Source organism: Athene noctua, chromosome 2 (assembly GCF_965140245.1).
Source record: "Athene noctua chromosome 2, bAthNoc1.hap1.1, whole genome shotgun sequence".
Classification (NCBI taxonomy): Eukaryota; Metazoa; Chordata; class Aves; order Strigiformes; family Strigidae; genus Athene; species Athene noctua.
Genome location: NC_134038.1, coordinates 52,293,213 through 52,319,889, shown reverse-complemented (window position 1 = coordinate 52,319,889; position 26,677 = coordinate 52,293,213). Strand labels below are relative to the sequence as shown.

The window sequence follows — 26,677 nt, the reverse complement described above, 5'->3', positions numbered from 1 at the left end:
AATTAAAAAAATCTGACCTTAACAGTGGCTACAAGCTGCTATTTGGATCTACCTAACCACTGTGGGGATTGTGTCTCCAGGATCAAAGTCTGCAATAAAAAAGCAGATTGGCTTGATTCAGGTCAAATCAGCTCCTCCTCCAAAAAATCACTGTGCTGAGAGCCTGGGCATCAGTGAGGCTTTTGGTTAACAGCTTTGGAGGGTCCAAGGGCTGTATCTGCAGGGACTCGCTGCTGAGGCTGCAAAGCTATACATTGCTCATGAGGTAACCACCTGTATTGTAAAGCAGGGGCGGTGCACAGGGACAACTGCTAGCAGACCACTTACTTGTGAAATAGTTTATTCTGTAAAAAACAAAGTGATTTTTTTTAAAAATTTGCTTTTTTAAATTATAGAGCTTTGAAATACCAGATTATCTTTCTCTTTTCTTTTTTTCCCATTATCTCTTTTGCTAGATAGTGCAATGTGAACTCTTTCAGTTTCCCTCCTTTTGCCTCTCCCTGGTGTTTCAACATTTCTTCAGCTTTGGAGGAACATTGACCTGTTAAAGCAAAAATAGGTGGATCCTGGATATGTTTCATCAGAAAAGTCTGAGGAAGAGGGAAGAAAGCTTTTCCAAGTATTATATTTCACAAGTACATCTCCCAAACTCAGTTGAAAAGAAAATCTGGTGAGACCTGAAAACTGGAAATAATGTGAAAAGTCCAGCTCGCTCCTGAAATGGCATTTCTGTTATTTGGCCACCATGAGCAGCAATGCATAGGATGTTTCTCACCACCTTGTGAGCATACAATGAAAATTTATGGGAAGCTGCAGCATTTCCAGTCCAACATAATGGACTTTAATGCCTTTTTTATAGACATCAGTAACAATGTGTCTAGATCCACCCAAAACCCCAAAGCCAAATCAGCTTTGAGATGGAATAGAGGATTTTTATTCTTCCTCACTTTCACTGCTGGGACAGACAGCCTTCCTCCCTTATGAGGTAATTTAATTTTCACATTATGCTTTATGGGATATCCTTTATTTACCTAATGCTTTCCTGTCGAGTCTTTTCAGACTATGAATCTTGTATATTTTATATACACAAAGGTGACTTTTCCTTCCTTTAATGACTGTGGCTTATCAGTGCAGGCAACCGATACTGGACTCATAAATATGTCACTCTTGGGTTTGCGGCAGCCCCTTCTGCTTCGTAAGACTGTTCCTTGCTGCTTGCTCCTCCCTTCTGCTCACTGCATCTCTGTGGTCCACTTGTCCCCTTGATGCTGCTGAACTCACCATTGGCTGGTATAAATAAATCACTGATCTAAGCTATAGGTGAAAATCATTGTGAAAGGAACATGCAGAGGAATGTAATACAAGGTCAGTGGAGCCAGTGCCTTCCGATTCCAATTAAATATTTCCTGTAAGTCGATGCCAATTGTGCATCTTGTAAGAACATTTGAAAGCGGGAGCTTGAACTCTAAGGGACCCTCTCGCCTCGAAACCTGTTTCCTGTTTAACAAGATTTAACAAGTACAACCAAACATGCGCCATCAGCAACAAAAGTCATTGTAAGTGGCTCCAATGTGCAAAGGTGCTGGGTTTCCTCTTGGTCCCAAATGCCTACTGACTCCGCCAGACCGTCACGGGGTGGCTGCGGCGGGGTGGCAGGGTGCCCTGATGCCACAGGGCTGCCATAGGCTCAGCTGTTTTGCTGAGAGGGGTGGAGGGAAAGACAGAAAAGGCAGACTTTTCCAAAGGGGTCAAAGCTTGTTGGGTGAAAGCTTCAAATCTTGGTCCCACTCTCCCAGGAGTTTTCTACAGAGAATGTGATAACATCTTCTCTGTGCTGTCTGCCTCTTCAGCTTGAAACACAGCCTCGGTGATTATGAGGGGCTTCGAAGGCATCACTGTGGTCGAAGACACCACTTTGGTGCCTGGAGTAGGCTGTAGCCCAGGCCAAGCTCCCTGCTCAGGCGAAGAAGAGACCAAGGCAGACATCAGTGACTGTAAGCCTTTGGATGTGCAAGCAGATCTGGGGGCACTGGTCATGAGAGCCCCCAAGTTTAGGGCATCCACAGGATGGCCTCTTCTGGCTGTAAATGCAATGAAAACATGTTCACTGTGGCCAGGCATTGAGAACACAGTGCTCCTTCCTAGAGGGCTGTACAGTGCCAGGAGACATCCATACATGTGTGTGTGTATATATATATATATGTACATATACACTCATATGTAAAATATATATACATTAAAAAATGTGTGTGCTTATATATCTATATACATCTAACTGGTACAAATTTCTGTGCGTTATACATATAACTCATGCTATAAGCTTTTGTAGCACAGTCCCAGTACCTCTCTCTCCTAATTCAGAAGGCCTGGGACTTGTGATGAATCCTCCAGGTGCTTCTGAGATAACAACAATAACAATGACTGGAGCTACAATCCTGTAGGTTTGCTAGAAATAGTAGTGGTATTCATATACGAAAAAATATACATCTGACCAAAGTTTCCAAGTGCATAGCCCATGTCTTGCCACTCTTCTGCATCAACTGCTCCTCCCTCCTGTGCCATCCCTAAGCAGCCAACAACCGGGGAAAGGGCTGCCAGCAAAGGGAGGACATGGGTGAAAAAGAGCAAAACAAATTATGTAAAGTGGAGCTTAATGTGATAGAGACAGCTCTGTCCTCAATACTGGTCACACGCTGCTAAAGACATTTCAGTCACAGTTGTTAAAACAAGAATAATTTTCTTTAAGGAGGTCATGAACTTGATATATAAGATACATTAAAACCAGTTTTCTCATTGTCAGGGAGGAGGAGAAGCTTGGGAATTTGATACAGGCTCCTCAGCTACATGTTAAATGGGCTACCCTTTATTTGAAATCCATCATTATGGGATATAGTTCAAGCTCAGGGAGGATAGCACTTTTCTGAGAGAAGTCTCCTTGGTATTTTCCTTGACTCCCTGGGCCATGCTCAGCTGGGAGCCAAATCCATCCTCTCTGCCTGCTGCAATGCGTGGCATTGAAACAACAGGCCCGTGCCTCGAAGAAAGATCTCCACAAGGTCCTCATCACCCAAATCTGAGATGTGCTAATGTCCCTGCCTTGTGGCTGAGGAGTAGACACTCCATCAGGGCCTCCAGGATAGTCTTCCTTCCTCTGCAAGGTGACCATCACCCTTCCTTGCCATGGCTCAAGGCAGTTTATCTTTTCCCCTGCACTACGTCTTGAGCTCAGTCTGTCTGGTGCTGCCTGGGACCCAACAGCCTTCTCAAACAATGACATGTGAACCAGGAGCGAGCAAGAGCAGCGCTCAAACAAGAGTGTTCAAACAGCCGGCCAGGTCTTTGTGGGAGCAGATGCCCAAAGCTCTATTCCTATCCCCCATGCACCACCAGTTGTGACAAGATGGCAGCCAGCTGCTGGGCTGTGGTGGGTTATTTACTTTGCCTTATGTCTGTCATTGGCCCGGCGCGCTCCCTGTGTGTGTGGGCAGTGAGAGATCAAAGAGGTGACTTCCTCACGAAGGACGCGGGCAGGATCTGTGGCCATGTTTGCTTAGCAGGTTTTACTGACCGAGGCTTTGCCGACCACATCCACCCCATGCTGCTCCTTGGGCTGCCACTGCGCAGCTGCGGGGAAGCATCTGAGGATGTTCCTGGACCTGCTTGCTGGGGAACAGCAGGCTGTGTTACCCTGCCTCAGCCTTGCAGGCAAGAAACCTGTTGGGCCATGTTGGTCCACAAGCCATCCCCTTCCTGGAAAGATGAGAAGTGAACAAGGCTGGCCGGTGCTGCAGCCGGTGCAAGCCAATGCTTCTCTCTGGGGTAGAGCTGGGGTATGGCTAAGATGGGAAGTGCTCTCATTTTCTCTCATCTAGACATAGCAATCACTTGTTGAGACAAAAATAGGGTGTGAGTGTACTTTGGTACCTGTGTGCTGAAATGTCTAGCATCATCATCCTAAACTGACTCCAATATCACACATAAAACCAAGACGTTTTACGACACTCTGCTGACTTCATCAAAGCCACCCACTTCTGCTGTCTCATCACAGCACAGGGGCAGAATTGCGATGTTCAGGGATCTTGGGACCTGGTGCAGCAAGCGAGAGTTTCAGGACAATTCTCCAAGGGAGGAGCATGCAGGAGTGAGACTCCTGCTTGTGAAACCAACAGTTCAGACATGCAGCTTGGAGGAGACCTGTTCAAAGTGCCCATGTGCAAAGCAGTGGCACAGAGGAAGACTACATTTCATCTCCATGCATAAAAGGGCTTTGATTTACAGTAAATTTGCACCAATGGGCCATAATAGAAATGCTTCAAGCACCATTAAAGCACACTAATACCTGTAAACTGAAATTAAGGTGGTTGCTTTGGCACTGGATGCTAAACAGCCTCTGAAAGAAGCAGCTGCCAGACTAAGGAGCCCGAAAGCTTCACTAGATAATATATACAAGATGGAAGGAAGGCTGTAATGTGTTTCCCCTGTACAATGGGAAACTGAGGCACGCTGCAGCCCTATTTTCGAGAGCGTGACTTGGATTTATGCAAGGTCTCTGGAGCACAGCTGGGCATTAAAATCAGAAACTGTGTCTTATGTCTCTGCTCAGGAGGAGGAGGGGATGAAGTGACTGGCAAACATTTCCAGACAGACGGTGGAGTGGATTAGTACAAAAGAGGATGCAGATCTTGGCCGTTCAGCTGCCAGCAGAGAGGAGGGGGAGTACAGTTAGGCAGCTGGTGGAGAAACAGGTGCAGAGAAGGTTTCCTGATAGCTGTGCTGTCATCCTGCTTTGAACCCTCAGCTCCTCAGTAAATCTTCCCTCTTGGAACTCACTCATCAAAGTTTCATTTCCTCATGTTCCTAAAATAGTTCTTGATAAGAAACTTGTCCTGCTGGTAAAGCCCTTTTGGTTACTTTCCTAGAAATCTATTTCCATGTTTTCTCACTGGTCTTCAGCTGTTTGCATTCCCATTTGGAAAAAAAGTATTGGTGAAAAAAAAATCCAGACAAGGCTTAACACAACAAGAAGGTGAAATATTTATGTTTAGTAGCACAGCAGGACCTTGTCTGTCAACTGTATTTCCAAGCAATGCCATAAATCTATGGTGGTAGAACTTGCACATAACCAGAGAGTCAGAAGGAAGGAAATATGAAAATATATTCTTTTGCGTGTAAAGGATCTGCAGGAAATACAGACTTCATTTTCAGTGGCTCCTTGCAGGGCATTTTGTCTTCATGCTACAGGCAATAAAGATGGAATAGAGCAGAGGTGGTCAAGCTGCAGTTTTTAAGGCATGAGGAGCCCTTGGGCAAGACAGGCGCTCTTTCCATGTTCAGCTGTCTTATTACAGAATCACAGAATCATCTAGGTTGGAAAAGACCTTGAACATCATCTAGTTCAACCATTAACCTAACACTGACAGATACCAGCTACACCATATCCCTCAGCGCTATGTCGACCCGACTCTGAAACACCTCCAGGGATGGGGACTCCACCACCTCCCTGGGCAGCCCATTCCACCACCTAACAACCCGTTCTGTAAAGAAATGCTTCCTAATATCCAGTCTAAACCTTCCCTGGTGTAACTTGAGATCATACTCTCTTGTCCTATCGCTTACTACTTGGTTAAAGAGACTCATCCCCAGCTCTCTGCAACCTCCTTTCAGGTAGCTGTAGAGGGCGATGAGGTCTCCCCTCAGCCTCCTCTTCTCCAGACTAAACACCCCCAGTTCCCCCAGCCGCTCCTCGTATGACCTGTGCTCCAGACCCTGCACCAGCTCCGTTGCCCTTCTCTGGACACGCTCGAGTCATTCAATGTCCTTTTTGTAGTGAGGGGCCCAAAACTGAACACAGGAATCGAGGTGCGGCCTCACCAGTGCCGAGTACAGGGGTCAGATCCCTTCCCTGTCCCTGCTGGCCACGCTATTGCTGACACAGGCCAGGATGCCATTGGCCTTCTTGGCCACCTGGGCACACTGCTGGCTCCTGTTCAGCCGGCTGTCAATCAACCCCCCCAGGTCCCTCTCTGACTGGCAGATCTCCAGCCACTCCTCCCCAAGCCTGTAGCGCTGCTGGGGGTTGTTGTTGCCGAAGTGATTTTTTTTTAATTATTGAAGACTGACTATTGAATGAATTATTGGAGATACATTGAGCTGCACTGGCACAGGGACTCCCAGGCAACCCAAGGTGGTGGGGGAAGTGAACTGGCAGAGAATACTGGAAATAACATGACTAAACCACCTTGTAACCCAGTCCATATCCATATCATCCCCACTCTGTAGGAAGGCAGTGGGCAATCACTGCTATCCCCAAATAATGAACTTTTCCAGAACTCCTACCTCAGCTTTCTGATGCCAGCAGTGTTGTGCTGTCCCACAGGTCTCACCTGGAAAAGATTCTGACATGTAGCTGTGAAAGTTTGCCTGGGGGAAAGTTGGCCATCCTGCTTTGTAGGGCAAGAGTTTTCACAGAGACTCATAATAATGTGGGAGCCCGAGACTACTACAGGAATGGGGGTGTTGGAAGGAATAAAAGCTTGTAGGTGAGGGGCACTTGGCTGTTTGTGGTCTCTTTAGATGAACTAACTACCATTCCCTGCAGCAAGTGCAGAGGTCTCTGTATAAAAAACTGCACTAAGAGAATGAGAGGTGATCTTACTGGGATGGCGCCAAAAAAAAGGTTGAGGAGTTTGTCCTGGAGTGACTTGAACACATTATGTTAGAAGTGGGTCATCTGATGAGAGCGTTCAGGGAAAGAGGCTCTGCTCTTAAATTTGAGTGCAAAGCTCAGACAGCAGCTTAGTAACTTCTGTGGACTGAGAAACTAGGTATCAGAATTTTTGGTTTCTCTTCTGAAAAATTTTTAGCTGATTTTGAGTGTCTAACAACAGATGAAATAACTAGTGCCAATTCTGAAGCTGTCGTTAGAGATACCTGTTTTTGCATGATGTGCAGGGACTGTTTTGTAGGATGAGAAAACCAGAAGGAAAAATGTGCGAGAAGTGACCTGTTCACAACAACCCTATTTTGAATTCGTCATCAGTGTGGGGCAAAACTGGAAGCTCAGTGTAGGCAAGGGACTGCCTGAAGCCCTTGGAACAATTTATCCAGCCTGTCACCCAGCCCTGGGAGCTTTTTCTCCTGGGAATTTCTTGGCAGTCTGGATGAACTATTCTGGTGTTGCAACCTGCCCACAGTCGCCATTTCTTTCAGGGCCCCTTTTCCTCAGAGACCTAATGACTGAGAAGAAGTTGCTGCTCCCCAAAAGGATCAACCTTTCCAATGCTGGTTCCCTAACCACTCCAGATGGCTGCACCCATCTGCATTTTTCCCAGGATGAGGAAGGGGAGGCAGCACCCAGCCCTCTGCTCCTAATGCAGGAAGATGCAGGGCTCTTCTCATTGGAGACATGGAAAGATGTTCACAAGGTTTAACAATATTCCTTAATAGATAGGTCATCACAGTGTAGCTACCCCATGAGCAAACAGCATATTTCTGTTTGATTTTCATGTATTTCTTCCCACTCAAGTCTGATACAAACAAAAAACACTGCCCCCAGCTTAGCCCAAAGGTGACCTCTGGGCAATAGAGTCTCAGAAGTATCCAAACTGCACACACCCTAAACACAGACATACATTTTTCTAGAGTCAAGAAGTCTTTTGTGTGGGTTTGCAGCGACTTGCAGGCATTTGGGAGGGAATCAACCAGGAACCAAGACAGTAATTCCTCTAGTGTACATCAGATCTTTAACAAAATAGCCCTGTAATATGCTTTGCCCTCTGTACTCAGTCAGCCACCCTGTGAGCAAAAGCCTATTTTCTCTGGGATCGGAGAGATCCACCATCCCATGGGTTGTCCTAGGAAATTACATTCATTGTCCTGACTACAAACTCTGGATTGAATCACTGTCTTATTTGGGTTAATGGTAGTTTCTCATTGTTTCTCATAGTTTCTCATTGAGTGCCATGGCAGCACAAGAAGGCTTCATCCCAGAATACACCTAGGAGTGATATTTAAATCATCTCAGAAATTAAACATTTCACTATTGAATATTTAAACATCAATGTTGGCAAGATTTTCCAACTTACTGAAGTTGGGTTCCTTAGTCATGCAAGGGGCTCCTCACTGATGCCTGAATACCATTAAGAATGTTCCTACTTGTCTTAACACTAATAATTGCAGCAAATTGATTTTAAAATAGTGAATCAGGAAAATCTGCGGAAATGAGTCACTTTTTTGTGTATATTGCACATATTAAACATGCAGAATGAAGAAAATTTAGTCATCAAAGCACAATTTCCAAACAGTCTTGCATCATTAAAAAGCCATTTAGCTTCATAGTTCAAGGTTAAGTTTGTTCCCAGAAGATGAGGTAATTTAGTAAAATAATAAAGCTCCCATTAAACAAACCCCGTAATAGAACTGAGCCTTAGTGGCTACAAAGGAAGGAAACCGTAACTTCTGTCAAAGCACAGGGATGAGATTAGCATTAATAAAGCATTCCTCACAGAAGAGAATGATAGTATATGGGGGAAGGCACATCCAAATGGCTCTCATTTCCACAACGTTTCCTCTCAGATATGAGCTTTTTAATTAGCCATCGGAAAGAAAACTGAAAGTGTACTTAATCCTTCTCAGTTTCTCCCTGACTATTAATCTCCATGCTGAAAACAGTGCCACCAGCCCATCTTATTGTTATTAGCTAGTAGAGACGTAAAAGAACTACATTCATATTCCTTATCGCAGCCCAGAGGTATTTCCTTTGTGTTACGAGGAGTATTTTGATTAGTTTTGTCTGTGTCTGCAGGGAAGACACAGTTTATATTTTCCACAGCTAAAATTTCTAGAAATAAAGGTTCTTTCCAGCACTCGCCAGTACTTATTGGTGGAGTTTAATTGCCAAAGGGATTTCATTGTTGAGCCACAGCCATGCCTTTTTTAACTCCTCTTGGTTTCATGATTAAGTTTGAGGCAAAACATTGATAGTGGATTGTTCCTGTGGCTGGTTGCTGATTTTCAAATAGTCATTTATTTGAGGACTGCAACTTTTCTCCCTTGCGACCACACTGTCCACTGGTGGACATGGACCATTGCTCATGTGCAGATCCAGAGAGGTATTCTGTTGGGAGGAATCTCCCAGTCCTTTTTTTCATGTGTCTTGCCTTCCCCTAAGGTGTTTAATCTACTTTAAAAAGCACAAGTGTTGGGGATTCTCCACTCTTCTCTGGAGGAACTTTTACTTTGACTGTACTTTTGCTAAATGGGCAGCCCATCACTTCTGTCTGCCAACAGAGAAAAAAACATGCCTTTTCTCTTTGCAGCAGTCTAATTTAGATATTTGAAACCCAGTAGCTAAAGATCCATTTACTTTTTCCTTCATTGGATAGGGCATCCCCAAAATACTCAGGTTTATTCCAGACGATGCAGCAGGTGGGATCTGAGCCTACGTGGCTGTTTTGTGGTGGCCACCACTGCCTGATGATCTCACTCCTGCTTGTACTCCATGCTCCTCCGGAGCTGGGATGGTATGGGGGGGACCGTGAACAGCATTGTTCTGGGCAGGAGCAGTTCTGCCCATCCCATTTCCTACACGCAGCCTGGGGTACATGCACAGGCTGTTGAGCAGTTGTGGTACTTTAGCTTTCCGGTAGGAAAAGTTCCCTGGCAAATCTGGTCACGGCAATTCAGGCTGATGCAGCAATGTGGTTCCCTGTGGCTTTTTATCACATGGAGGGGGAAGGAAAGAGAAATGTTCTCCTTCCCCTCTGCAGAAAAAGGATGTGGCAACTGAGCTGACAGCCCCCAGGTAAGAGGCATGACAGCACCCAAAGCCCAAAAGAAGAAGGTTTGCAACAAACATTGCTGCTCACTTGTAGCTAAAGTCTCACCACAGAGACAGGAAAAAAATTAATTATGGTGCTTCACAGGTGTACAGGTTTTGCTTGAGGGAATTGATGGGAAATGTAACCCACTTTTGGGTATAACAGGAGTAACACACAGTTACACTTTCCTTCTTGAGGCTGCTAATTTTGCATGACTAAATTAGCTGAGGAAACCAGATTTTAAAAATCAAATGTTGGCAAAGTTCCCGCTGGCTCAAGGAAAAGTGAGGCTGCGTTCTGCTTCAGTTTATCTTTTGTTTTGCTCACAAACCTGAATTGAGCAGAGGTTTAGGAGCACTAATTGGGAATCAGCACAGGTCCCTAAATAATTTTATGATGACCTGTATTATTTTGCATGTGGAAAATAGAAAAAAAAAACAAACAACAATGGCAAATGGGCCCCTGATTCATGGATTCCTGTCACCCCAGACATTTCCTACTTTGGCAGCCTATGAATATGGCTCAAGATGAAGGATCAGGGTACACTTCACTGTGAATTTTTTTCTGGAGCAAAGCCCTCAAAGTGCTTTTATTCTCTGTAGTTGCTGTTACTCTAAACCTTACAGGTCAGGGTTTTACCTGCTGGACTGCCATGGCCTTAAGTATAGCAGCACCCCAGGACAGCTTTGCTCTCCTAGCTGAGCCATTAGAAAATCTCACAAGCTGTGACAGTCATCCAGGAGCATCAGAGACACAACTTGCCACACCTCAGGGCTGTGGAGGCAACTACTGTCACCCAGGGCTGACACCGGCACCCAGGAACTCAGGCACCAGGTGCCCGAGTCGCCCACTGCTTCTCTTTGTGACCCTATATCCCCAGTCTCCACAGGGTATGCAAGAGCAATGCTCTTGATGTAGAGGCTCTTAGATACAGTGAGCAAACCCTGTATTTATGGAAGGTCTGGAGCACATTCCTCCCACTTTTATAGGACATGCCTCAAAAGAGTTTTTGTCCACTGCATAAATCTTCCTGTGCCCTACCATCCAGGGACCAATAAAAAAGATACCTAAAAAATGTGGCAACAGAGCATAGTCAGCAATGCTTGAAATCAAAACAGTCTTCAGTGAGAAAAAGGGGCTTCCCACTCTGGAAAAATTCCTCATCTCCAATTTCCCCAAATGCCATGGCAAAACATTATTATCTTGGCTCTTCCTATCTCTAGCATGTGTCATTGAAAAGGCCTGAATGAAGTTGCTATTTGTAGTATACAGCTCATGCAAAACTTGTATCAATGAAGCCACTTAATTGCTTTTCTTTGGGATATTACTCAATTGGCTCTTCTGTAGTTGTTCTCCTTGTCAACACTGAGATCTCATGACTCACTGTCATGCGGGAGGCTTCTCCTTCCTGCCAGCCTAATTCCACTCACTACCCAGTCTCTGCTTGCTCCTGCAGATGGGACACCTCCTGTCCTTGTTGCTAGCTTCAGGAATGCATCAGAAAATATTGTATTCAAATGAAGGTAGCAAGGTAAGGCCCTTTACTCCTTTAAGAAGCTCTGCAGAATGGAGGTAATGGTAGATAAACTTCCTTATGCTATTCATCAATATTGAATTTTTTTATTGACTAACTGTTTGGGAAGTATTGCCACAGCTTGATTTGGAGGCTCTATAGGCAATGACGCATTTCTAATAGATGCTAAAGTAGTGCCTGATAGTGCTGTCATGCAGAGAGGTGACTGAGGGATGCCTGTTGCATCATTCAGAAATTCAACCCTTACCGGAGGTTACCCCAGGCTTGAGCCATTCTGTCATGAAACCTGACTGAGGAACCCCATGCACAAGTGTGTGGTTCCCTCTATCTCTCTCATTTAATGTCAAGCAGGTACTTTAAGCTCTGCAAATGTAAAAAGTGTGTTCCTGAATGAGGTCTAGAAGGAACAAGCTCCCTTAAATTCATGAGAATTAATTGTTAAACTGACTCCATTATGAGATCCTCCTTCCAACAATGCACAGCTAAAACTCAGGAGTCCAATTCATGCTGAAGGCATCTAGATTTGAAGATATTTAGCATGCTGAGGATGGGGAAAAAAAACAGGAGAGGGACTGCCTTATACAGCTTTTTTGGGAGGTTTCTGTAAGTGCCTGCCACTGGCAGCTGTCAGGTATGGGATATGAGGTGAGGGAGGTCTTCGAGGGCTCAGTCTAGTGTTTGTCTTCTTACTGCAGATTTCTCAGGTGTCCTTTTCTTCATCATCTACTACCTTTCGCTTTTTGCCTTCCACCCTCCTAGCTCCAGGGCAGGCCTTTGACTCCTCATTAGGCACTGAGGCTCTGTAACACCTCCTGCACCTCACCTGAAGCACCCTGTGTTGGGTTATAAGCCATCTAGTGAAGGGTGTTTGCTTCAGGTGGGCAGTTATGCTGAAACACAGCTGGTTTGGTTTATACTGAATTTTATACCAGCTCATGATGTCTGCTCCATCATGGCTGCTTCCCGATGGCCGGAGAGCTCCAGCAAGCCAAAGGGAATGATAGTTTTACCTGTAACACTATGAGAGCAGCCTTCATCTCTTGCTCTGTCAAGGTTTGCCAGCTTTGCCAGATACCAGAGCTTATTCTGCTGCATGCCTATTAAAAAAAAAAAAAGTCCAGGAGCTGTTTTTTTATGGGGTTGACCCAATCCGTCAGTCCATGAACCACCTTTACAAGATGTGCATGATGCACACCCACCTTGGTGTCAGTGGAACAGAGCCCAGCAAAGCTCTCCAGGGTGCAGATGAAACGTTCCCTGCGAGACGAAAGGGTGATAACAGCAGCACCCGGGGAACATTCCCCTTCCCACCTACCGCCACCACCTTCTCTCTCTCTTGAAAACACAAACAAGCCAACCCAATTTGCATTTTCATAGCTGGGAGTAAATGACTGGCAGATTAATGAGCACTGCTATTTATATCTAAATAATCACAGTCCTAAACAACTGCTTGGAGGCATCAGTATGGAAGGTAAGATTCTGGGCTATTATTTGAAGGTATTCAAGCAGCCCTTGACATCAGAAAGAAGAAAACACATCCAAACTACAAAAATGCTTTTACCATATTTTGGACAAACTGAGGGAAGCAGGAAGAAGAGAGAGATGCCGGTAGTGTACCTGGACTTGGCTTGCTTACCAGAGTATGCTGGCCTTAACACTATTCAGAGCAATTACTTTCGTTAAGCAGTTTCCTTTAACCATCTTACATTCCACAACCCTGCTTGGGACTTTGGCAGCACTCTGTACTGTCCAAATCCGTAGGGTACCCAGAATTGTTCCTCCCAGGCCAGAGTGTGTGAATAGTCCTTGCAAGCCACCTCTCCCCTCACTGCCTTTGACTGAGTTTCTGCAAAGTGAATCTCTTGGCTCAGTACAGAGCTTGCGAAGCCACTTAAATCTCTTTGACCCCTTAATGAAGTTTTCAAAAGGTCTTCATAAATCTTCATCACTAATAATTGCTTAAAGCCCTGCAGGGTTTCTCTAGTGGCATTAACCACTAAAACAAGTAGACAGGCTCAGGTATATTTATTGCATTCATCTTCATTATTCCATGGGTTTTCCTTCTTTCTAGTCTTTTACATAAGCTATAGCCAGGAAAGGGAGAGCAGGAGTGGGAGCTCTGAGTCAATACTGCCTGTCTGGCTGTTTGTAACCATCTGCTGTGACTACATCAGATTAGTCCTCTTCTTGGGAATGTTTTCTGTGCAGGCAGCAACTGCATGCTCATCATTTAGCCTTCCATATTTAAATCATCATATTGTTCCTCATTTGGGAAAGAATCTGATTTTTGCCTTTCCTCTGAAAGCATGCCTCAGGTCACAACCTGACAGCTCCAAAATGAATTAGTTACCTGCTTGCCCTTCTAATTTTTTTCTTGGAATTTTGGCTGACTTTGGTAAAGGCTTTTTATGAGTAGCATGAGTCTTCTCTGAAATAACTGTCAGCTTGATGGATATGTAAGGGTTACTAGGAAAATACATTATTTAAAAAAATAATTGTTTACATACCATATATTGTGTTCTCCAGAGCAAGCGTGTAGATTCTGTATACTCTGTCTGCTGCTTCACCTCTGGGAAGTGAGGACAGAAAAGGCATGAATGAGGTTCCAGACAAACAGAAAAATACTCCAGTGCAGGTAAAGTCGCTGAAATCAGTGAGAGCCTATCCTCCCTCTGTGATGGGACAGAGTTTAGAAATGGCAGATAAACATGAAGTAGCTGAACACATGAGGAAGTTTATATCTCACCATAGTTTGAAGAAATGGTTCCAGGGCTAATTCTGCAGACAATGGAGGACTAAAGCTCCATAGAGCTCTTGAAGGGTTGCAGGTGCTCATGGTTCAGCCTGGTCCAGTCAAGCTTGGGCCACCCTATTCCACCACAAAATCACACTTCTGCAAGCCAGATAATTTTCAGGGGTGACTTCTAATCAGGTATTTTGTTTATGCCATCAAGATACAGTGGAGTGCCATGGAAGTGCTCTTTTAGAGCCATTGTGACTTTATTTTAAAATCTATTTTCATTACAAGAAGGCCTGCTAACCTCAGGGAGGACTGAAACAATGTGTGAGGAGCAGAAGAGAAACAATATGCTTGCACGGGCAAACAAGGTCTTAATGAAAAATTTGACACTGAAATCTTAAATCTGCTCAAAGTACCAGTCATGAGTAACAAAATCTTTTAGGTACCTAGTCTAGGTCAAGACTGGAAGGAAAAATAATGGCTGCTGAACACACTGGAGACTCAAAACCCAGACTGTGATGTGTAAGGTATTTCCTGAGGTATTAAAGGAGACGTCCAAACCCACCTGAACTGATATTTCTTCCATTGACTTCAGCAGGTTCTGGGTGATGTCATGCTGTGATGCTGTCACACATGAACAAGTCAGATCATTGTTTTTAATACAGGGAACCATAGAATGGGATATATGATGCCCTGTGTTGTCTACTCTAAAATGAATTGGTTAATAATGTGCTAGGGACATACTTTTACCCTAATGGGGAAAAAAATAGATATTATCTGACCTCCTGTATGCTAAAGGCTATGCAGGTTTGCCCAAGTGTTTACACAGCTGTATCCAAAAATTCAAATTAGGTTCTAGTTTTTGAGTCCTCAAGAGACAAAAATCACAGGCAGAGGACAGAAGAAATCAAAGGGTCACCATCCCCTGAAATGACAGGAAGTTGGAGAGATAAGAAAGGAGATTTCAGCAAGTGACTCATGGCCTGTGCTTTAAGAAAAGATGGAAGAGCCTCAAATCCTGGCCAAAATGACCTGACAGAAAGTCTTATTCAGTCCTGAATCACATATACGTGTTGATCCTTAGCCTGTAAGTAAAACACTTGTCTGTGACCAGAGATCTGCAAGGGAACACATCTGGGGCATGTAGGTGGCTGTTGCCCTATGGGCCAGGTGTCATCCCTGACTATATGCCTGCTCCTAACCCTGTCCATTTAAGCCTTCCACTGACTAGAAGCTGGACATCTAAATAAATGTCTTTAAGGATATAGGCCTCATGATTTGGCTGAGGCTTAACCTACACTGTGTTTCTCCATGATATAACTCAAGTGACTGCAAATCTCTAATGTAAATGAACCAGGCTGGGGTAGGAAAACAACGCTGTTAGTCCAGCACTTCTGTACCGGGTGTTTACAGCAGAGATGTTACCTGGCTACAAAAACAGCCAGGAAAGGCAAAGTTTAAGTTCGTACAATGAACTATCTATCATACCATAGTCCCATAATATGCTGCCTTTGGCAGCTAAGCTGCTGTAACCAGCTCCTACCCCAGATGCTTGTTCCCACCTCTGGCCTGTGGTTTGTCACCTCCTCAGTTGTGCCAAAACAACTGCGTGTAGCGCAGTGCTTGAATCAGAGCACTGAAGTGATGGAAGTTAAAAATAAACTGTTCGTGGCAGGAGGAAAGAGAGAGCTATTTTTAGTTGTAATTGTTTCAATGGTCTTTCTTCCAGTGTGGTCCCACAAGGAATTTCATTAATGCAACTGGGAGAAGGCAGTGGATTGCTGCGCTGGCACCAGGGTGACTCCTCCAGGCAGAAGAGTCCCTCCTGGCAGAGGGAGAGGATTTCTTAAACCAGGATTGCACCAGGGCCAATGTGCTGTAGAATTGCATCTTCCAATATGTAGAATTATGCCTTCCCTACCTGGGCCAAAGTCAGACCCAGGTCTCCCAGGTTCTCCATTTGCTATTCTGTCTGCTAGATCCTCATAGCATTAATTTTTAAAAGTATTGTGTACAAGCCAGCTTATTATTAATAAAAACCAAGAAAGAAACATTGAGGTTTTTTCATGTTTTATAAACAAATATTCCTTATAATCATTCTGAATATTAGCCTCCTCCACAATTTGCTATAGTATGGCTAGATGTCACTCATTAAAATCTATTCAAATACAAAGTGCACAGTAAATTGAGAATAAAAAACCACCAGAAGATATGCAAAAAACCAGTTTTATTTCATGAAGTTCATTACATGATCAACAAAGAAAATATTTGTATGTTCCTTAAATAGCACTGAAAGTTCAAGGAAAAACATCTGAAAAGAGTTCAAAAGGTTGCAGCGCAGCTATGATTTGGAAATTCGCAGAATAATTCAGCAACTTGCTTTTATTTTGGTCTTGGTCATTTCTGTGCTTTGATGAGCTTCACTGTGAGCGAGTTATATGTGCAAAGCCTTGGTTATGTCTTATGGTTCAGGCACCTCAATGATTTGCTTCTGTTTGAACATGAAACGCATCCACTTGCATCCAAATGCTTCTGCTGGATTACTCGAGAGTCACTGCACCAGTGAAGCATGTAAAACACAGTTTTCAAACTGCTGTTAGGTCTTGAAGTAAGTTATAAATTACTTAATGTTTTTTGGTGTTATTAAAATTATTAAATGTTTTCTGTGATATTGACTGAGTTTCAAAACATTTTTCAGCAAAATGGGGCAGTGGTTTAATTTCCAGCACGCAGAAAAATGAAGTGGTAACCTGAGTGCCAAATCAAGGTATCCTCCTTCGGGACTCCTGATCCGTACGCTGGATTGCACCACTTCCCAGATTCTTGGGTGTACAGGCAGGATTTAAATTTAAATTACTAGACTTTCAGTATGTTTAGTATGTCCTTCAATTCTCTTCTAATAAATAGAGCCAAGGGCATAGTGAGTCTGTTTTGTAATTAGATGATATAATTGTCTCATGAACTCTGTACAAATTACCTCTTCTCTGTATTGTTTTTGCAGTGTATTGTTTTTCTTGAATAATATGGCACATATCCAGTTTATATTGCAGTCAATAAATTACTCTGGTTTATAGCTTGATAGCCCACAAATGAATAACTGACATCAACAAAAATAATTAAGTCATTACCCTTTTTAATACTGTCAGTATTCTTCATTTAGACCATTAAATTTATTTTTAATTATTAACACATTTCCTTAAAGGCATTTTTTGCATTTTTTTTTTACCAAGAGGTAACCACGGATGACCCACTTCGCTCAGCTTTTAACAAATTTGTGACACTAAGGTTGACACTAGAGTGTAATGATGTAAAGGAAATTGTATTTTATTGCATTTTTAATTAAACAGGTCAACTTGCACAGGCCTTTCTCCAGCAAAACTCCCACTGGAGTTTGGTCCTTCACCGTTAGACGTTATTTACTTCTTGAGCTGTAGACAGCAGGTTTCTGCTTTCCAAATAGAGGACTGATAAGATAATTTAATCCATTAAATTGTGTATTTTTGATGTCCAACTGACAGATACTGGGAAACATTGTAATGTTGAATACCATAAAGAACGTATGTTGTTATTCCTTTTAGTGTAATTCTAGGTGTGCTAGATTCTGCTTTTACACAAAGAGTTGGGTGGGTTCAAGGCAGCTTGTTCGCCAGCCCCAGTTTCTGAAACCCCGTGGCGTGGCTGGCCACAGCTCCGTGCCTGCTTTGGAAGTATGGGCCCAGAGCAGCACTTCTTGCTTGTGTGGAGGAAGAGCACATCTTGGGGCCTTATTGCGACCTGGGTCCTGCTGCTGTCCCAGGGTGCGGGGGATGGGGTGCGTACTTTGTCTTCCAGGCAGCAAGGAGGTGGGTAATTCCTTCTCCCCTTGCATTGCACCTGGGCAATGGCACCCCACATTGTTACCGCAGCTCTGGCTTGCTGCTCCAACTTGCTGACTCCAGACTCGTATTTCTTCTGTTCACTTGAAAACAGTCACAGAACCCTGACAGAGATTGTCCCCATCAACACCTCCCTTCCCATCCACTTAACATTTCTCTCCAATTATATCCTCAGTCATAACAAAATGGCCAACATATTCTGCTTTTCCTGTAATAACATTGGCTGTATCCAAAATGCCTAGATGATGTGAAGAATTCAGCTGAAATATTCACATTTAACGTTCAGCCAAGCTCTTCTAGGGCTGGTCCTGCTTACCTGTTCCAATCCTGTTAAATTCAGGGCCCTCCTTTTCCAGCTGATGTTTAATTGTTGGCTCTCTGTTTCTCTCCATAGATTCATTCTAGTCAGCTTTATGCTCCACAATTCCAAATGCTGAGCTATGGTTAGCATATTTCTGTACAGAATATTTTTAACTTTCTAGTAGCTACAGCTCACAACCTTTAGTTTGTCCTCTCTACACTTATTAGAGGAAACACTCATGGAAGATGTGTCACCTTCTGGACCTCAGAGGCACATGTAGTTCCAAGCAGGCTCAAGCAAAATATGTTTTTTTCCATTTCTTGCAAGCAGAAATGAAGTTAATTTGTTTGGAAAAGTCTCGCTAAAGGAAATGTCATTCAACAATTCCATTGCAGCTATCAAAAGCAAAACCAAACAGATTTGAAAACAGCACAGATCACAGACACAGTTTGCGAGATGAATAGTAACTATGCTTGTAGGTAGTAAGAATAAGAGTATATCTTAAATTCTGGTTTTAGGCTGAATTACAGCCTCCTCTGGTTCAATGAGTGAAATATCTTGGACCATATTCATGTTAGCGCCTACCTTTTCTAGTAGAAAAATTTTAAAACCTTAAACCCAAATCACAGACAGCAATTTAAGCCAGTTCAGGGGCTACTGCTTCCTCTGTACCCTGCTGAGCAGGCAGAAAACAAGAGGTTTTGCAGCAGTTGCTGGTAGCTGAGCAGGGATGAGGTGCTGAGATCTTGGCTTCTGGTCCAGGTGTGACAGACCTTTCCTACCACACCATGTGTGGCCCTGTTACCAAACTGAAAGACCGAGGAAAATGCAAAACACTTTGTCTGCCCTCTCAAGATCAACCTTGTTGCTAATTTGGGTCAAAGTTGACCTTTTTCTTTAAAGGGTTAAATAATTCAAAAATAACGTGAAAAACTTTAATTTGGACAAAAGGAAATGTTTTGATGGATATGAACTTTTTTGGAGTGGAAGAGTTTGGCTTAGTGTAGAAGCTGAAACACTTGGATTTATGTAATTTTACCTAAAGCTGTGGTCATTACAGACCAGTTGGTACTACATAGGATGTCACATTAGGGGCATTTGGGGGAAAGATAAAAATAGCTAGAGAAAAGCCCTCGAGCCAGCTGAGCGTTGTTGAGTTTTCATCTCTCAGCCCTCCCAGGGCTCTGATTGTCTCTGTTAGATTTAGCTGGGATGCCATGAGATGCTACTGCTATAACTGCTCATCTGCCTTTCTGCTGCGGTCACCAACCCCAGAAGTAAGTGCAATGTAAGTTTTAGAGGGCTGTGCTGGCCATGGGGCTGGAATCTGCCATCTTTAATGTCATCTTTAGTGGCAATGTCATAGCATCTACATCATAAAGAGATGCTGTTAAACTTGACAGAGCCTGACATAAAACACAGAGAGCATCTACATTACCTTTACCATTGTTAGGTTCATTACAGGAACTATGGTAGTTGCTGAGTTAGGGCTGATTGAGTTGGTTTGGGACCAACAGCTTCCAAGCTGTGACAGCAGAAAGCTCTGCATTAGCTGTCCAAATATTCACCTAGGTTTTGGGACAGGATCTGCTTAAAGCCAGTTTGATTAAGCTGCAATCAGGACTTGAAGGGCTGAGTGGCAATTCCTGTTGCTAACCTCAGAACTGATCCATTAGCAAGGTTTATTGCTTCAGCAGGTATTTCCATTTTGGTCTGTGGAACTGGGTCTTCATTGGGTCATTGTGAACGAGGACAAATTCCAGCTGAATGAGTAGCCTTAGACCGATTTAGGATCTGGATAAATGCGTGGAGACAGAGAAGCAAGACTTTGTTGTAAGCACTGATTCACACACACTAGAAGCTCTGTGTGATTCACTATGGGGAAAACCCACCTACATCAATATCGCAATGAAAATGCACTGATTCAAAGCAAATAATATAAGTTTACAGTAAAAAGTTTTCTTTTCATTATTTCACAGTTGTGTGTTTGATTGTCATCAGTAAATGCTAAATGCATGATCCAGATACCATCCTGGTTACTGATGGATGTTAGCAGCAAATCCTTGAAGTTACCCTGTAATACTGTTGCACGGTATTGCTTTCAGAGTTTATTGAAAATGCCCAGGTCCTTTGATTTACTCCGAGAATTAGTTTCTTCGGGAAAAAGGCTGCTAATTCTATCCATATTACAAATACCGAAAAAACCCCCAACAAACAGTAACACTGGGATTACTCCCATCTACTTTGCTACTATTGTGTTATATCGTTAAATACTGAAACTATTACACCCATCAGGGAAGATAAATTAAGAAATTATGTATGTAAGATGTATGTATGTAAAACCCCGTCATAAATTATTACATCATTAAAAAAATATCCTTATGTATATCAGACTACGCGACTTCTTGCCTATATTCATCTAATCGGAATTTAAATCGTCGTTTGACTCCTTAAAATTCAGTCATCTGTGACCTTTTAAAATAGGTCAGTAACAGCAGTGAAACAATGCAGTATAGCCACCTAGTTAGGAGCATCTTTTGGGACAATCAGCGTTTTAATTGTTCTTTTTAATGTTTCAAAATACCTTTAATAATTAATTGTAAATTCAACCCAGGCAGCAGTAACGGCGGTACAAAACCAACCTTTTCCTAAAGCAATCGAAAAGTGTGAATTATTTGCACAGCCTCGGCGGTCCTGGAGGCTTAAGCGAAATGGATAAACACTGCCAGTGATTACATGAACGAAATGGAAATTGCGGTATTCACACGGCGAACGTATATATTTATACTTTTAACTGCAAATAGAGGGCTGTGTCCGCGAAGCCATTAACACCGAGGGGAAAAAAAAAAGAAAAAAAGAAGAACACACACAAAAAAAACCCAGCCCAAAACCACCAAGTCAACCTGAAAACCAACAAAAAGGGTAAGAAAAGCAAAAAGAGAATGAAGGCGTCGCCTCTTCGGAGGTGATTTAGCAGCATCTCTTATCTGTGGGCCGGTGGGGATGGGACCCGCCTGGCCGGGACCTGCCTCCGCGGCTCCCTCCCAGACCTCCATATATCAGATGAAGGGCAAGGACGGCGTCTGCGGGGGAGAGGGTTGGACGGGGGGCAGGCAAAGCAAAGGCGGGGGGTACACATGTTTTGACTGTCGGTAGGGCCCCCCACGTCTCGTCAGAACCCTCGGTCTCTGTCCCTAGCTCCCGTGGCATGCTTGCGCATACCTTTCGAGGCAGGAGCCATCCACCTCCTTTTTATAGCGGCGAGGAGAGAGGCTATTAATAGGCTATCTAATTACTCCGAGCTGTTAACTCTGATGTCTCTAATTCTGTGATGTGGTTGTTTTGATTTGTTTTTCCAATCCAGTAGGACTCTCATTTACAGAACTGGTCAGACTCGCTCTGGAAGATATTATTTTAAAATTTAAAAATCAACTTGCATCCCAAGAAGGCACAAAGTCCCCAAATTTTGTCATTTCTCGCGAAAGCAGCCACTGAAAACATTATTAGTTCGGATCAAGGGAAGCGTTTTGCTTAGCTAAGATTGGGAATTCCGTTTTGGTTGGGGTTTTTTTTGAGGGGGGGGATGTTTTGGGTTTTTTGTTGGTTTGTTTTTGTTTTGTTTTTGTTTTTTAATTGGTCTCAGACATTTCGGTAAGGCAGGTAAACGGCAGTGGAAAACCCTTTCAAAAGGGAAAGCGAGGGACTTGCCACGATGCCAGGAGAAACGGAGCGGCTCCCGCAAAATGCCTCCAGGAGCACGGATTCACGTTGCCGCGTGGAAAACATTTAGCTGGAGGGTTTTGACCAGTTCTGATGGTTTATTTTATTTCCTGGGCAGAGAACTAAGAAGGCAAAGATGCGCGGGGGTGGTTTGTCCGGCAGTTTTTGATGCAGAAAACGGTATTTCTTTCATGGTGCGCGGTAGTGGCGACAACTGGCCCAGAGAATACTTGGGGGCGGGGGGGGGGGGGGGGGGGGGGGAGGGGAATTTGTCTATGTGGGGTTTGTGGGGGGTTTTAAATGAAAAAGAATGAGGTCTCTGCAACATTTACTGTGGGGACGGGGGCGGAGGCAGGATAGCTAATTGCAGATCGGATTTGATATTGCCTAACATCCCAGATAAGGGACGGGGGGAGGCTGAGGCGGGGGGGGGGGGGCACTCCGGCTCCAGCTGGGGGGCACTCCGGCTCCAGCTGTCTCCCACAACCGGCTCTCGCAGCAAGAAGCCAGAGAAAGTTTCCCCCGGGGTTTCCGTGTCCCATCCAGCAGAAGGAACCCCTGAAATCCTTCCCCGTCACCCAGGGACCCTGGGCGGGGCGGGGGTCCCCCACGGTCCCGGGCCGGGAGCCTCGGCGGCAAGCAGGGCGCCGGACTCCCCACGCGGCCCCGGGCGGCGGCGGCTCCCCCCCCGCGGCGAGGCGGCAGAGCCCTGCGGGGGGCGAGGGGGCTTTCCTTCTGGCCTCACCCTGCAGTTAAAAATAATAGATAATATAATATTCGTCACAGCAAGGAATACAATGAAACACAGTCCCACCTCTTCGGAGCAAGGGCATTGAGGCAGCCGTTAGTAAGAGCATCAAAATTAGGCCGTTTTAGCCATCGGCCCTTAAAAACCTTTAAAAACGCGCAGGAGCATTAAAACCATAGCTCCTCATTTTCAGCGCCTCTGTGTACGTGTTAGAAAGAGACAAAGTGCGTGCGCCCCGTTGGACAGAAGCAGCTAAATCGTAACCGTGTTTCTTAGGGCGCTGCGGGGGTCCCGGCTGCCTCCCGGTCACCCCGAGAGCTGGAGCGCATCGTCCTAGCCCTGCCCGCCCCGCCGGGCTTCACCGTGCGGGTACCGCGGAGCGCCGGCTCCGGGAGTCAGGTTATGCGGCAAGAGGAGCCTCTCCTCCGCGCGTTTCATTGATTTTAATTTTTTTGTTGTTGTTGTTTAAGGCTGAAATCATTAACCAGGTGGACCTCGGAGACTGGAGGGAGGGCAAATAAAAAGAAGCTGCAGATCATTCTTTTAAAAAAACAAAACAAACAAACAAAACCCCAAAACAAACACCATAAAGCCCACACTCTTAGCCACCTATTGCATAAAAGTCCGTGCGGGCTCTCTGCTGCCTGCTGCTTGCTTGAACGTCAAGGGTTTAGAGACACCTTGGAAATCACCCAAAAGCACGGCCGCAGCAAGTCACCAGTGACAGGGAGACTGCTTACTGCAGGGGGGAATAACCTCCCCCCCAAACCCCCGAGCACGGTTTTAAGCGGGGGAGAGCCGAGTCGCCGGGCGGGAGCGGGGAAGGCTCCCCGGAGCCGGGGCGGGGGGTTCTGGCCGGGGCAGAGACAGCCGGGGGGGCCCGAAGCCTGCTGTCTGCAACCAGCAAGAAAGGCTGGAGCCTCTGAGTGCCTCTGCGCACCCGGACAGCCCTTCGCTAGGAGCTTTGGGGAAAGAAAAGTTAATCCCTCCTCCTCCTTGGGAACGGGGGGCTCCCCGCTCCCCATGGGACACATCTGCTCGCTGGCAAAGGGCACCCCCACAGTGCCCTACCCCTTTGCTCGGGTGTATACAGGGCCCTGCTGCTCTGGGGGGTCGCGTTTCACGAAGCGCTGCCCCAGCTCCTGAGGCTGTTGTGCCCGGCCCGAGGAGAGGTGATGGGCAGTGGCAAAGGCCCCTCTCCTTCGGCTGCTGCTGAAACCCCGTTTTACCGGGTTGGTGCGGATTTTGCCCGTGCCTGCGCGGCGGGCAGGGGCAGGCAGAGGCCGACAGCCGCGGGGGAGCGCGGAGCCGCCCGGCCGGCAGCTCCCCGCTGGGCTGGACGAGCCTGATGACTGCCCGTGCCCCGATCGATAATTCCGCTTCAATGTCACAGCCACCGGGGAATGGAAACGCTCCATATCGTGAGGTGGCCTTGATAAAAGTATATTTTAAGTAGCGCGGATAAGCGAACGGGAGAAGGCGGGGGGCGAGCTGCCGGCACGTCGCCGGTAATAACGGCTACGCTTATCAGCCCGGCCTAAACTCCCCAGCAGTCTCTAAAGTACATTAAGTTACATAAACACGGCTCGGAAAAGAATACACTCCATCCTGCGATAGTCACCAAAGTGACCCCCCGGACCGACGTGCACCTGAGCCCGCCAGCCCCCACGGCCGCAGCGCCCCGGGGGCACCGGGGCCCGGCCCGGCGGGCGATGCCCGGGGCTCCCGGGGCTCCCTGAGCCGGGGAGAGGGGGGGCGGCGGGAGTGCGACCTCCCCCTCTCCCTAATGCACCCCTGGGAAGGGATCAGATTTGAAGACCCGGGAGTGGGGGAAGGAGCAGCCACACTGTTGCCAGCACACGGCTTTCCCCCAACCCTTTTTTGGGATATTGAAGTGCCCATGAGGGAATTTGCCTTAATTGGATACAAACCTTTTTTTTTTTTTTTTTTTTTTTTTTTTTTCCCCCCCCAATCTGCCTCCTTCCGTCTTTGGCCACAGCGAGCAGGAGCGGCGGTTACCTTGCTGGCATCCCCTCCCCAGCTCCCTCTGCCCGGCTTTTCTTCGCAAAAATGCCTTTGCACTCCCCCTTGCACATGGTCCCCCGGGTGCCTACCCCGGCCCCGGGGCAGGAGATACTCGAGAGGCTCCCGGAGCCCCGGGGTGAAAGTTACGTCAGAAGAGTGGGATTTGGGAAGAGAGTGACGTCATGAAGAGCTAGGAACCGAAGGCTGTATGATTTGAGCGATTCGGTCGCAAACCTGAAACGAAAAGTAGTGAGAGGAAAGGGGTGATTGGGAATGGTTTCCCACGCCGGTCCCAGTTCAAGCCGGGTTTTCTTATCGGGTCTATCGGAGGAAATAAAATGAAACTTGTAGCCCGGCTATAACGTAAACAGGCTAATCAGAGGAGAAAAAACCCGAGGCGCCTGAAGTGTAAAACACAGGTCACTTTGGAGCCAGGGAAAGAGGCGCCTGCCAGGCCAGCGCGGCTGTTCTTCTTCCCAGCCATCCTCACCTCTCGGGCAGGCACCCCCCGGCCCGGGCAGGGCTCTGCCGCCCACCCTGGGGACACATGGGCACGGACACCACCCTCCCAGCCAGCAAAACCTGTCTCTTGAAAAAAAAAACAACAAACAAACAAAAAACCCCAACCAAAACCACGGTATTTCTCGCATTATATCCACCCTTACACGTGTTGGAAATACCCTCGGGTTTCACTCGAGAAGGGACATCCAAAAGTTTTAAACGAAATATGAGGTTTAGAGCCGATAGCTCGGCGCTTTTCAGCACAGAAATTTGCAGTGGCACCACCCAAGCGGGGAAGAAGCGGCGTGGGCATAGACACCCATGGCTTCCCCTGCTCTTGCCGCGCTTTTGCAGGTAAAAAACGCAGGAAAACGTTTTCAAATTCGGGACGGAAGACACGGCGGGCGTTTACAGACAACGAATCGCTGCCCTCGCTTGCTAAAGCTTATTTTCTATTTAATATTACAACCACTAAAATACATCTGGAAGTAAAAAAGGAATAAAAGTACTTTAACCTGGCAGGATGACCAAAAGAACAGTATTATTTAGAGAGAACTGACAAGAAAGACGTATCGCCTTTAGTTATAAAATTTAATAGAGAAACGGTTTCTCGGGAAAGTGCTTATTTTCCGATCAAACCCCTGCCGCGCTATACCACAAAAATTAACGAGCACAATAAAACTTCGAGGTCGCAATCGGTTCGCTCACGCCGGCGGAGCGCATGGCTCCAGCCGGAGTTTTACGGTACCCCCAGCACTGCAAATACTTCACCTCCCGCTCACCTTGCCTGGAAAGACGGAAAGAAAAGCCGTGCCTATCCCAGGAGCGACAGCACCGCGCATCAGCAGGTTTGGGCTCGGTTTCTGTCGGGCGGGCTCATGTCTGCCGGCTGCCGAGAGCCGGGCTCTGCTCTAGTCCAGCCCTTTGCCGCAGATGACTCTTTCTGTACAAACTGATGATGACAGATATCCAGCTGATAACCTCTGGTGAACGAAGTTATTTTAATTTCCAGTCACTTTCCTGCTAAGTACCATATCAGTTTGTACACAGCTGAGATAAGAGAGCTGGGGGTGGGGGGGGTGGTGGTGTAGAAGAAGAAGAAAGAAACAGAGGAAAAATGCCTACCGCCTGCTGCTGGGGTGGACACATCCCACAGCTTGCTTTGGCTTCACCTGACGGTTGGGGCAACTCAAGGAGGAGCCACATTTTTTCCCCTCGGATAGCTCTGATTTTAACGAGCAAAAAATAAGGAGATTGGAGAGGGGAGACGTTCATCTGGTTGCTTAGGGTGAGAGCCAGGCACGCATCCTCCCGAGCCAGAGGCCGTCTGCTGCGAGGCTGGGAGACGCGGGGAAAAAGAAAGCATCTTATAAAAGGTGAATATTCACCCGAAAGAAGATGTTATCCTGGGCGGG

At 45.8% G+C, this 26,677-nt stretch overlaps 2 long non-coding RNA genes across 2 annotated transcripts; one reads left to right on the top strand and one right to left on the bottom strand.

Moving 5' to 3' along the window:
• Positions 1 to 422: 422 nt before the first annotated feature.
• LOC141957501 (uncharacterized) lies at positions 423 to 26,661 on the bottom strand. Its single transcript, XR_012633118.1, has 3 exons — positions 26,045 to 26,661; positions 13,860 to 13,921; positions 423 to 2,081 (listed from the first exon to the last, which is right to left on the bottom strand). It is a non-coding gene; the product is annotated as an uncharacterized LOC141957501 (long non-coding RNA).
• Positions 11,233 to 16,767, top strand: LOC141957500 (uncharacterized). The gene is made up of 2 exons (XR_012633117.1): positions 11,233 to 11,349; positions 15,822 to 16,767. It is a non-coding gene; the product is annotated as an uncharacterized LOC141957500 (long non-coding RNA).
• Positions 26,662 to 26,677: the final 16 nt, after the last annotated feature.